Source organism: Leopardus geoffroyi, chromosome A3, assembly GCF_018350155.1.
Source record: "Leopardus geoffroyi isolate Oge1 chromosome A3, O.geoffroyi_Oge1_pat1.0, whole genome shotgun sequence".
NCBI lineage: Eukaryota > Metazoa > Chordata > Mammalia > Carnivora > Felidae > Leopardus > Leopardus geoffroyi.
Window position 1 is genome coordinate 17,000,686 of NC_059336.1, and position 12,061 is coordinate 17,012,746.

The 12,061-nt window shown below is 47.4% G+C and overlaps 1 long non-coding RNA gene across 5 annotated transcripts in view; it reads left to right on the forward strand.

Annotated features, from left to right (window-relative positions):
- The window catches only part of LOC123580190, a 95,506-nt gene that overhangs the window by 76,978 nt on the left and 6,467 nt on the right, over window positions 1-12,061 (forward strand). For 4 of the 5 annotated variants that reach the window (XR_006703166.1, XR_006703165.1, XR_006703163.1 and 1 more), the window contains exon 4: window positions 7,677-7,733. This is a non-coding gene — a long non-coding RNA (uncharacterized LOC123580190). Of the gene's footprint in view, window positions 1-5,655; window positions 6,164-7,676; window positions 7,734-12,061 lie in introns of those variants that run through there. The other variant, XR_006703164.1, reaches the window with a different exon arrangement.

Sequence of the window (12,061 nt, forward strand, 5' to 3'; positions counted from 1 at the left end):
GGAGGGAGGGCTTATTATTCCTGGTTTGTGTTTTGAGTTGATCCAATTCTGCTAATGATAGAAAACTCTAAAACATTGCTTATTCTTACATTGAAATTCACTCTCATTTTGTTTCTTCCCCATAAAATGCTTTATTACAAATGTAACTCGAAAGCCTCTCTCTAGTGCTGTGAAATGAGATCGCCCCTCCTGCAGAAAATTAAATCATTCTGGCATCAGCCCCTTTTGGGCCTCTTGCTGGTAATAAAGCCCCTCTAAAGTGTCCCCTCAGTTATTTCAGAAGGCTACTCTTCTCTTCTGCTGCCATCTTGCATGTGTGGGGAGGGGTATGGCAGGCCCCCCTGTCACTGTGGCCACGCTGCTCCCAGGGACCCCCGTGAGAAACCTGCTCTGGGGGCATGGATGTCTTTGTGGCTGATGTCTGCTAATCCCCCTTCTTCCCTCCTGGGCTCCCTCCCCCTCCCCACCTTGGCTGAGGACATGGGGCTGAGGTTACCATGAGAAGCAGGTGCTCTTGCAGCCCACAGACCCAAGTGGCACCTTAGAGATAGCAAAGAGTTTCTGGCTGGCCCCCCGCAGGGCAGGGTCAGCTCAGCCCCAGCAGCTGGCACTTTTAGGTGTCCATATGGCTTGGAATGCCAGCCAGATTTCCTCCTTGGCCTTAGCAGGCGAGGGCTGTCTTTGGTGGTCCAGTTCAAGACCCCCTCATTTCTTGCCCTGGGATCATGCTAGAGACACCTCTGCCCTTCAGGGAACCACCCCCCATGCCCCTCCCAACGCACAGGGGTTTGCTCTGGCCCCCAGCTCTGATGACAATCACAACAGCATTTAGTATGTTGCTTAAAGTCTGCCCTGTTCTGTCTTAAATACCACATCATACACAGGGGCGTCCAGTCCTCCAGCCTCCTGATGTCCCCTGCCTGGTCTTATCCCCAGTCCTCCTTTCCTGGGCTCCTGCTGCCTCCCTGGGGTGCAGGACCCTTTTCCTGCTGGATCTGTCCAGTCCTCCCCATCTTAGTCCCAGGGGAAGTTATCTTCATGGCTGGTGGGGAGGAGAAGGACATTTGGGCCAGGCTCCTCTCAAACATTTTGTTTCAGTCCCCAAGGGCCAGACTTGTGGAGCCCCAAACCAGGCAGGGGTCTTTGTTTCTGCTCACTGGAAGGATGTTCTGCGTCCTCCAGGCAGTGAGCTCAGGTAGGTGGCTTGTTTCAGGGCTGGGGAAGGAAGTGGAGAAAGCAAGAGAGTAAACCACGAGGAGCAGCAGTTTTGTTTCACTCAATTGAAAACCTATCGATTGACCAAACATTTAACTGTTTGACAAATATTTTTAAACAACTACGTTGTGTGAAACACTCTTAGGTGTGATGAAGTGTGCAAAGAAATGTAATATAATTCCATCAAATGAGGCAAAGGAGACAAATTCCCGCCATGCGCCAAGGGTCCTGCTAGGCTCTGAGACACAGCGGTGAGCAACATCTCAGAAATGGCATCCTGCAGAGTCCAGGGGAGCCTCTGATAATAGCTGCATCCCGTTCCTCACAGCCTGTGGGCTCATCTCAAGGTTTCTTTAAGTCTATAAAGTGTATTCGTGTCCTACGCTGTGCAAATTACCATAAACTCAGTGGCTTAAAGCAATGTAAATGCATCATCTTGCGGTTCTGGAGGTCAGAAGTCTGAAATGGGTCTCACTGGCTTAAAACCAAGGTGTCAGCAGGTTGTAGGGGAGATCTTTTCCTCTGGTCTTTTCCAACTGCTAGAGGCTCCTTGGCTCCAGCCCCTTCCTCTACCTTCAAAGCCACCAGGATAGCATCTTTGTCTTTCTGATTCTGACCCCTGATCCACCTGCCTCCCTCTTTCACTTGTAAGAACTCTTGTAAGAACACCGGGCCCATCTGGACAATCCAGGACAGTCTTCCATCTCATGACCCTCAACTTAGTCACATCTGCAAAGTCCCTCTTGCCATGTAAGGTCACATATTCACGGGGATTCTGGGGATTAGGACCAGACAGCTTTGGGCGCCATTATTCTGCCCTCTGTATGTCACAAGGGCATTGGAAGGATGTGTGTGAGGGGACGTGTGTGTGGGCACACATCTGACACATCCTATTGTGAGTTTCTCTTCCCACCCGAGGGTCTAATCCTAAGGAGGAGCATGTTTCCTGGTGGGGGTCCCCTTGGAGAACATAGTTAGGTGGGCCAGAAGGTGGCCCTGATCCAAATCCAGCCACCCTGTGCAGGGGCTGCCGGTGCCCTCCCTCTCCCCCTGACCCCACTGTGCCCCAGAAGTCACCTGCCATTTCAGTGGGAGATTTCTGCACACAGGATGGTTTCCTACTGCAAACACCAGTGTCTCTCTGCCCGAGGTCTTTCTCTGGCTACAGAAGGGCACTCAGCTTCTGGTAGTACAGGCTGGAAATGCTGGGGAGTTGACCCCAAGAGTAACCCATAACTAAGAAGGGATGGGAGTTGGTGGATATATCAGTGTCCTGGTAGCTGTAACAAATTATCACTAATTGGGTGCCTTAAAACATAGACATTTCTTCCCTCACAGTTCTGGAAGTCAGAAGTCTGAAATCAAGGTATCACAGGGCCCTGCTCCCTCTGAAGGCTCTGGGGGGAATCCTTCCTTAGCAGCTTCCAGCTTCTGGTGGCTCTTAGTGCTCCTTGGCTCATGGCTGCATCCTTTCAACCTCTGCCTCTGACATCACATCATCTTTTCTTTTCCTCCCTGTGCATCTCTTATAAGGACACTTGTCTTTCGATTTAGGCGCCCCGTGGGTAATCCAGGATGATCTCATCTCAAGATGTTTAATTATATTGACAAAGACCCTTTTTCCAGTTAAGTTCACACTAACAGATTGCAGGGGTTACAACGTGGACATATCTTTTTGAGGGTCACCATTCAGTCACTTCAGTGAATGAACACCTGGCTTTCTCACCCCTTGGGGACACTTCTAGGGTGTGCTCTACATGGTCTCCTAAAGAGTTCCAAGTGGCATTAAACCCGGCCTGTCCAGTGACCAACCCACTCAGGAATGCAGACTTTATTGGCTGTCTTCGCTCCCCTGTCTCACTCCCTGACTCTTCCACTTTACTTCCTCAGATCACTTCCCAAACTGCCTGCCTGCACATAAATCCTTGTCTCCGGGTCTGCTCTGGGGAAACCCAAATTAAGACAAAGCCCCTTGTTTCTAAGGCCCTTGCACGCAGCTGGAAGTCACGTCTCAGCTGGCTCCCAGGCATGGTTTGCCTTGTGCTGCACACTCCTGGTGGATCTTCATCTTAGGTGCTCCCTGGTCAGTCCTCCCCCTCCCTGGTCTGTCCCCTCCCCCATCACTTTGCCCTTGTGATTGCACAGCCTCATCTCTATCTCTCAGAGATTCCCGGCTGGTGGCTGGCATGCAGCCTCAGCAGAGGGGAAGTAATTGCAAAGGTACCTGCTGCCTTAGATAGTGGAGAAAGTATCACAGTCAGCATGTGGCTTAATTGGATTAAAGAAAAAAGCCCTGCTCCTATCTCCACAGTAACTCATCGCCCTTGATGGGATGCAGATAGAGCTCATCACAGTAGCAAGAGTCTCTGCCAAGATACTTGCTGGCCTGGCTTTAGGAAGCTTCTGGACAGGGAAGGAGCTGAGTTCTTGGGCCTTTGCCCAGAGCTCAGAGACATAAGCAGGCACAAGGCCTAGACGTGAAGAAAAGAAGCTGTTTGGGGAATGGAGAGACAAAACCCAGGTTTTGCCCTGGGTTGGAAAGCACGACCCAGGAAGAAGGTCTGACTGAGACAGTCCTGTGCTCAGGGCCAGGAGGATGGGAGAGTTGGAAAAGAAGGATCAGAGGTGATGGAGATGGGCTCTCGCTGCCCCCAGGGAGGAGGAGGAGTTGACCATCTGATAGGTGTCAGTCCGTGAAGTGATCAGATCATGCACTTGTGCAGGAGATCACATGGGTTGTATACATAAGTCACCCCTTCCTTCCTGAGGGGGTACTCCCAGGCCAGCGTGTCCTCTTGGCCAGCCCACTGCTCCTGGAACTCCAGCAGTCATGAGCCTGAACTCTGGGCTCCAGCCTTGGGTCCTTGGAGTTCTGTGCTGTGTGGATGGGGCATGGGGCCTAGCTCCCCGCAGCAGAATGTAGTGTGTCCTGTTTGGTGACTCTTCTCTGACGGGGCCTCCCTGAGGAATCCTGTGGAGAGGCACAAGTCAGGAATTTGTGGGTGTCCAAATGTAGTAATGTAATCAAGACCCTAGTTCTCTCCCACTGTAAAGGTAACCTTGATGCTCCTTCTGCATCTACGAGTTGGGGGTCAGTAGGGGGCTGTAGGGCTAGTGAAGCCCCAGGGCACAGCCATGCGCCAGGCACATCTTTTGCTTCAGAAACACATTCAGCAGTGACTGATCTTGCATTTCCTAGTTGCTTAAGGCCCTGAGTCACAGAATAAGGCAGAATAACTCTATTTTCAGTCCACTAGTAAAGAATTTTCGGTCCTATTAGTACTTGAGCTGTATGAATTGACCTTCAGTCACGTCACTGCTGTGCATTCCTACTTCCTGGTTTGTCTTGGGACTGCCTGCGCAGGAAGCTCCCTCCTCTGTCACACCCCAGAAGCTTATATTTCTCGGAGACACTTTCTCTCCATGTGGTTGGAGGGGTAATAGGAGCCAGATTGAACATAGTCTTGACCTAAGGCAGGGGAAGTTAAGAGCAATAGACTTCCTCAGGGGGGTGCCGGAGATTCATGGACGGTTGCTGAGCTGGGGGAGCACCCTGTCGGAGCCATGCGTTGGAATGTGAAAGAAGAGACACATGTGCAAATACAACAGGACTTGATGGGGACAGGAACTCAATATATCTGAAGCTGAATGTTTAATCTGAAGGTCTTATGTGTACTGGTCCCTCTGCCTAGACCATGTGTCCCTTCTGAGATATCACTTCTCAGAGAGTTCTTCCTTGATTCCCCTTCATATCTATGTTTGTTTCCCATGTTACACCCTCTCATGGCTTCCTCTGTTTTTTTTTTCTCCAAAGATTTTACTACAATTTTGAAAGTTTTAACTTGTCTTCCTAATCAGACTTTAAATTCTTTGGGGGGGGTCAGGATCCATGTTTTACTCATTTCTGTGTGATGCCAAAGAAACGTTGCACTGGATGGAGTTAAACAGGTGAGGGAGACTTTATGTAAGACTACTGCAGTAGGGGAGAGAGACTGACCTCTCAAGTCTACTGAAATAAAAGGCAAGAGGGTTTTCAAGCTAATGGAAAAGTAACGGAGGGCACTGGTTTATTTGTATTGGCTCATTGGTATTTGTTAAAGTTAGGCTCCTACTGTCCCAGAGACTGGGAGAGAAGGTATTATCTTTCTTAATGATTACATTTCTGAAGGATGGCACCCAGGTCCTTGAATAAGACATATCAGGGTTGTAAAACTGGCAAGAGGCTGGGAGAAGATTTATATCTCAAAGGGGCAGAGAAAGAACTTACAATTGCAAGATTTCTAAAGTAAACACTCTAAGAAAAGAGAAGTCAGGGGCCTATGGTCAGGAAGGGACTATCTAGGGTATAGTCAAGCTTAGGGGAACATTGAGGTATCTTGGTCAATGACCTCCCACCCATGCTACCTTCTTCCCCTACAGGGCCTGGCACAGAACCCAGCAGATAATAGATGCGTTCATTTTAAATTTAACTTGAACATTTGTCTGTCCATTTGGTTAATCTCCATTTTCTTCTCTAGACTGTGAGCTCCATGAAGGGAAAGGCCATGCCTGTTTGTTCATTAGTATAAATCCAGCACTAATAGGCTCCACCTATTACAAGCAATAGGTGCTTGTGGAAAGAGTGAATGATGGATGTGTGGGTGAAGCGAGACAAGCAGCAAGGCTGACTTCTAGGTTTTTGGAATGCCTGGAATGTAGACATCATAATGATGGGCTGAGGGCAGAGCGGCTGTTTGATCAGGACCCTCCTGCTGACTTCCCAGGGAGGAAAAGCCTCACGGTGTTCTGTGTCTGAGTTGGAGGTGATGGAGGGTGCACAGCTAGAGCCTGGGGAGATGGTTGGACATGTTCCTTACCCCTTGTTTGATTTCTAACAACTGACAATGATCCTGGGGAAGTGACAACGTATGATCTTTTGAGTTTATTTAGAGGACAGAGCTGCGTGGAGGTGAGGACCCCTTCCAGGCCACCCCACCAGCAGATGGATGTTGGTGTACGTAATTACTTTCGGGGTCAAAGCAGCGCGATCAGCTCCTTCAGCAGCAGTGAGCACTGAATAGTTTTATTGAGTGCCTGAGGGTGATTTGTTCCATGGGAGTCATTTTCCAGTCAACTGCAGGTCCCGGGGGTGATGGTTTGAAGGAGCATTCCACACATTTGTGATGAAGACTGGAGGGCTTTGTTAATTAACTCAACAAGCATTCATTGAGCACCTACTGTGTGTTGGGTTGTGCACCAGGCCATCAGGAGGTGGGGGGGGGGGCGGAGAACCTATGGAGGGGTGCCTGTGTGGCTTAGTTGGTTGAGCATCCGACTCTTGATTTTGGCTCAGGTCGTGGTCCCATGGTGGTGGGATCGAGTCCTGTGTTGGGCTTGTGCTAAGCGTGGAGCCTGCTTGGGATTCTCTCTCCCTCTCTCCCAAATTAAAACAAAACAAAACAAAACAAAACAAAACAAAACAAAACAAAACATGGATTGTTAAAAGGGATAAACAGAACTGCCCTTAATCTCATACTCATCACTGCAGGTGCTTCAGTGAGGGGCCTGATGAAGAAGGCTTTAAACTAGGGCCTGGGAAGATGATGGGTGGGAGTTGGGGTGTGTGTGGACAGTTGGAATGGGGATGGGGAGTTGGCACAGATGGACATTCAGTGTCACTGACAAAGATTCTCTCTTTGACCAAGCTCCAGCCAACCGCTTCTGAATCTTCTTCTTGACTAAGCTTCAACGTTGGCCTGTAAAGATTTGAACAAACATTAACATAATTTCTAATGGCTGAAGGCAACCTCCCTAGGATGACCCCAGACCTGTTAAAGTCCCTGCCTGAGAAAAATCAAGGCTGCCAAATGAATTTGCTGTTTGTTCCAGCCAACACCTGGAACAAGATAGGGATCCTGACTCCCAGCCTGTGCGGGAGGGTAGGGGCCTGACTTTGGTAGGCACCAGTTAGCAAATCCATGTGGGTTTCATGTGGACCAACATCCCCTTCCCACTTTTTGTAATTTTTCATGAGTATTCCCCCTCCCTCTTTCCCCATTCTCCCTTTATGATGCCCAGTCACCTCTGCACAATCAGAATCACGCTCAGCACTTCCCCTACGGTCAGTGGGTACTGAATAAAATCTGTTTTCACTGCTATAATGAATTGCTGGCTGTGTTTATCTTTACCAGTTCTCCATGGAAAAATAAAAGCAGAAAGGTGCTCCAAAATTGTTCAAAAATTACTGGTCAGGAAGAGACCTTCTGGGATTTGATCCATCAGGGGAAATAATGAGAGAAGGAGCAGTAGAAAAGAGGGAGAGCCAGGACATATAGGGCCTTGAAGGGTTCAAGCAAGGAGTTGGGGGCTTTATTCTAAGTCCCATGGGAAGTACAAGCTTTTAGGCTGAAGAGTCATAGATTAGAACAATACCTTGCACAATGTAAGCATTCACTATTAATTGTTAGAATTATTATTTACAGTTCAAAAGAGCAATTCCTCCAGCTGTGGTATGGAGAGAGGAAGTGTGGGGAGCCAAGGTGAGTATGGGACAACAGGTGGGAGTCTACTGCAATATTCCGGGCCAGAGATGGTGGTTATTTTGCTTGGCTCAGTGGTTATGGGGATGGAGAGAAGCGATTGAGTCCAGGGGAGATTTAGGAGGTCACATTGGCAGGACTTGGTGAATGGCTGGAAGTGGTGGGGGCAGGGGAGGGAAAGAGGAAAAGCAAGGATAATGTCTGTTTCTAGCTTGGGAGGATAAGTGGATGATGGGGCTGTTTCCAAGTTCAGGAGCAAGTTTGTGTGTGGGTAGGGGGCAGACGGGGAGGTCACTTTTTCAGATTAAAAAAAAAATTTTTAATGTTTATTTTTATTTTATTTTTATTTTTTTATTTTTTTTAAATTTTTTTTCAACGTTTATTTATTTTTGGGACAGAGAGAGACAGAGCATGAACGGGGGAAGTCGGACGCTTAACTGACTGCGCCACCCAGGCGCCCCTGTTTATTTTTATTTTTATTTATTTATTTTTTTTTAATTTTTTTTTTTCAACGTTTATTTATTTTTGGGACAGAGAGAGACAGAGCATGAACGGGGGAGGGGCAGAGAGAGAGGGAGACACAGAATCGGAAACAGGCTCCCGGCTCTGAGCCATCAGCCCAGAGCCTGACGCGGGGCTCGAACTCACGGACCGCGAGATCGTGACCTGGCTGAAGTCGGACGCTTAACCGACTGCGCCACCCAGGCGCCCCTATTTTTATTTTTGAGAGAGAGAGAGAGAGAGAGAGAGAGAGAGAGAGACAGCTTATGAGCGGGGGAGGGGCAGAGAGAGAGAAGGAGACATAGAATCTGAAGCAGGCTCCAGGCTCCAAGCTGTCAGCACAGAACCTGATGCGGGGCTCAAACTCACAAACCGCGAGATCATGACCTGAGCTGAAGTCGGACGCTCAACCGACCGAGCCACCCAGGTGCCCCAATGTTTATTTATTTTTGAGACAGAGAGAGAGACAGAGCACGAGCAGGGGAGGGGCAGAGAGAGAGGGAGACCCAGAATCCCAAGCAGGCTCCAGGCTCTGAGCTGTCAGCACAGAGCCCAATGTGGGGCTAGAACTCATGAACTGTGAGATCATGACCTGAGCCTAAATCAAATGCTTAACTGACTGAGCCACCGGGGCGCCCCTAAATATGTAGATTCTTATTTCAAGCTATCTAGAAACTGGTCCTCTGCTTAGTTTTATATCATATTGGTGGAGTTAACTGCAATCTTCCGATAGTTGTGATCGCTGCAATTATGTTTGCAGCACGAGGGTGGGATACAACTGTAAACAACTTGTGAGCTACCAGTTCCACGTGTCACCCACTTGGGGCTTATTAGTTTGTTAGAAATGGGCAATTATTGAACATCAGCTATGTGCCAGGCCTCATGCAGGGTACTTGATGCATGTAATCTCATTTAATCTTTATAATAAAAAATCCTACGAGATAGGGCTGGTTAGACCCATTTCATAGATGAGGAGGTACTTGGTGATTTGCTTTTGTTGAAATAGCTTGCAGTTAGCAGAGCCAAGCTGTAACCCATTTTCTTCCCTCAACCTTAGCTGGTGCCTAGTAGGTAGAAATCACAAGAACAACTTTAGCTCAAGCATTTGGTTCACATTTGCATTCGATATTTATTGAAGTTCCTAGGCCCATCCAGTACTTACTGTCGGGGCTTAATAAGTTCTAAACAATAATGATTTTTCCCTGGATGAGTATAGATGCTTCTGTCAGCTGAGGCTGATTTCCACCTAATTTGCAGGGAATTTGTGCGGCACAATGATGAGCTAAATATTTATGCAGAAAGGATGTATGTACAAATCACATTTCCATAAGAAACACAAGGCAAATGAGAGTTTCCCACAAAAAAGTTTATTGATGGGAAAAGACGCTTTAGAGAATCAAACATTAGCCAGGATTAACCAGCATTATCCAAGAGTTAGCCATATTTAGGCAATTTTAGCATTTATGCTAGAGAAGTGTTTTTATTAAGTGTTGCCAAGGATTACTGGAGGAGAAATTATTTTTGCTCCTCATAGTTGAGGGAAAAAACTTGGGAATATCTCTTAATGACCAAGCCATTTTAGTGGGTGACCACGGGCAAGCTGTCACCTCTCAGTTTCTTCCTTCCTTCCCTCCTTCCTCCCCTCCCTCACTCCCTTCCCCCCTCCTTCCTTCCTTCCTTCCTTCAATGTTTATTTACTTATTTTGAGAGAGAGAGAGAGGGAAGACACAGGGCTTGAACCCACAAGGAGATCATGACCTGAGCAGAAACCAAGGGTCAGATGTTAACCAAATGAGCCACCCAGGCACCCCTGAGTCTGTTTCTTTTTTTAAAAAAAAAAATTATTTTTAATGTTTATTTACTTTTGAGACAGAGAGAGACAGAGCATGAGCAGAGGAGGGGAGAGAGGGAGAGAGATAGAGAGACAGAGAGAGAGAGAGAGAGAGAGAGAGAGAGAATCCGAAGAAGGCTCCAGGCTCTGAGCTGTCAGCACAGAACCTGACGCAGGGCTCGAACTCATGAGCTGTGAGACCTTGACCTGAGCTGAAGTCGGACACCCAACCGACTGAGCCATCCAGGTGCCCCTTTTTTATTTATTTAATTTATTTTTTTAAACCTGAGTCTCAGTTTCTTAAGCCACCATCTACTGGATAGGATTGGATGTTCCCCAAGGCCTTGTCCACCCTGTTTTGTAATTTCTGTGTGCTACAACTGTGCCTCTCTGTCTTTTTATTTATACTGAGGGGCGGGCTGTTGACCTCAGACCACCAACCTTCCTGTTGAGGAAAAAGAGTCAGCATTTAGGCTATCTACTATGTGCCAAGCACCTGCTAGATGCTTTATGTCAGTCAACTCATCACCCCTCATAGCATAGGTTTTATTTCATTTTATAGCTAAGGACAAATAATTTGCAAATTGAGAAGAAGCTGCTACTTTTGGGGCCATGCTCCAGTCCTTTCACCCCTATCTAAGTTCAAAAATTTTTAAGTGGTTTCCCAAATAGGTACCAAGGAGCTAAGAGCATAGGGCTTGGAGTCATGTAGGCCTGCGTTTGAATTCTGCCTCCCCAAGGTACTAACTGCATGCTGGGGTGAGTCCTGTCATTCCTCATGTGCACACACTTACCTTATGATCTCCACAGAACAGGGCTATTGTGTGCCTTCTCTGGGAAGCTGTCTGGCTCTGTGGTCCCAGTCTGGATGGTTGGTCATTCTAGGCTTCCCTCCAATTGTCATCTCAAATGGCCATGCTCACGGCCTCTCTGGTGGAGGAAGCAGCTTTGGATGTGGCCCTAACTTTTTCCCCATCCTTGTTTCCTTGAATTCCTTAGCCTGATCCCACCCAAGCCCTGGCCCTGCCTGACTTCTGCCTGTGTTTATGGTGTATAGCTGGAGATGTGGGTTTAAGCCCCAGCAATGCCAGTTTCTAGTTGAGTGACCTGGAGTCACTCATTTGATTTCCCTAAGACTCAATTTCTCTTCTTTGAAGTGGGGATGATTTTATAGACTTTAAGACTTTTATAGTTGGTTAAACATCATGATGTTGAAATTGCATGCTGAACTGTATTGTGCCCTCACCCCAGGGAATGACCTCGGTCTTTCTGAATGAATTCTTCTGTGACCTGAAGACTTCCTGGGTTAAAGAGTCCCTCTGGCTTTATTACAGAGGGACATCTGAGTCAGCCCGTCCCTTGTGCTCAAGATTCAGATGCCTTGAATGAGCAAATGGGTGAACAACCTTTGTCCCACAAATGTTGCTTTAAGAAGACTCATTTCTGCCTGGCTGAGACATATTTCACCTAGCTGTAGCTCATTTAATGTTTTTAAAACTCTGTGTCCAGGCACCACCTGCTGAGGTCACAGAAGCAGCAGGTGGCTGCCCCAGGATGCAGAGCCAGACCCCCTTGTGTTCTTTCTGCTGTGCCCGCTGGTGCTCACGGGTCCAGCCTCTGCTTGGAATTTAGCTTTGGCAACATCAAGACTCACGGTCAGACTTTTCATTTCGTTTTCTTCTGAGATTGTGACATGGCTTTGAAAAGATGTTTCAGGAAAATGAGAAAGTTGTAGAAAAAAATTAGAGGTACAGTTCCACAGGGGATCTCAGAAATACCCACTCTTCCATCTTAAATAAATAACCGCTTTATTAATTATAATTCACATAAAATAAAAATTTGCCTTGTAAAAGAATACAATTCAGTGGGGTTTTTTTTTTAGCATTTTCACAGAATTGTTGTGCAACCATCATCACTGTCTAATTTTAGAACATTTTTATCACCTCCCAAAGAAACCCCACACCTGTTAGCAGTCACTTTTCGTACATCCTTGGTA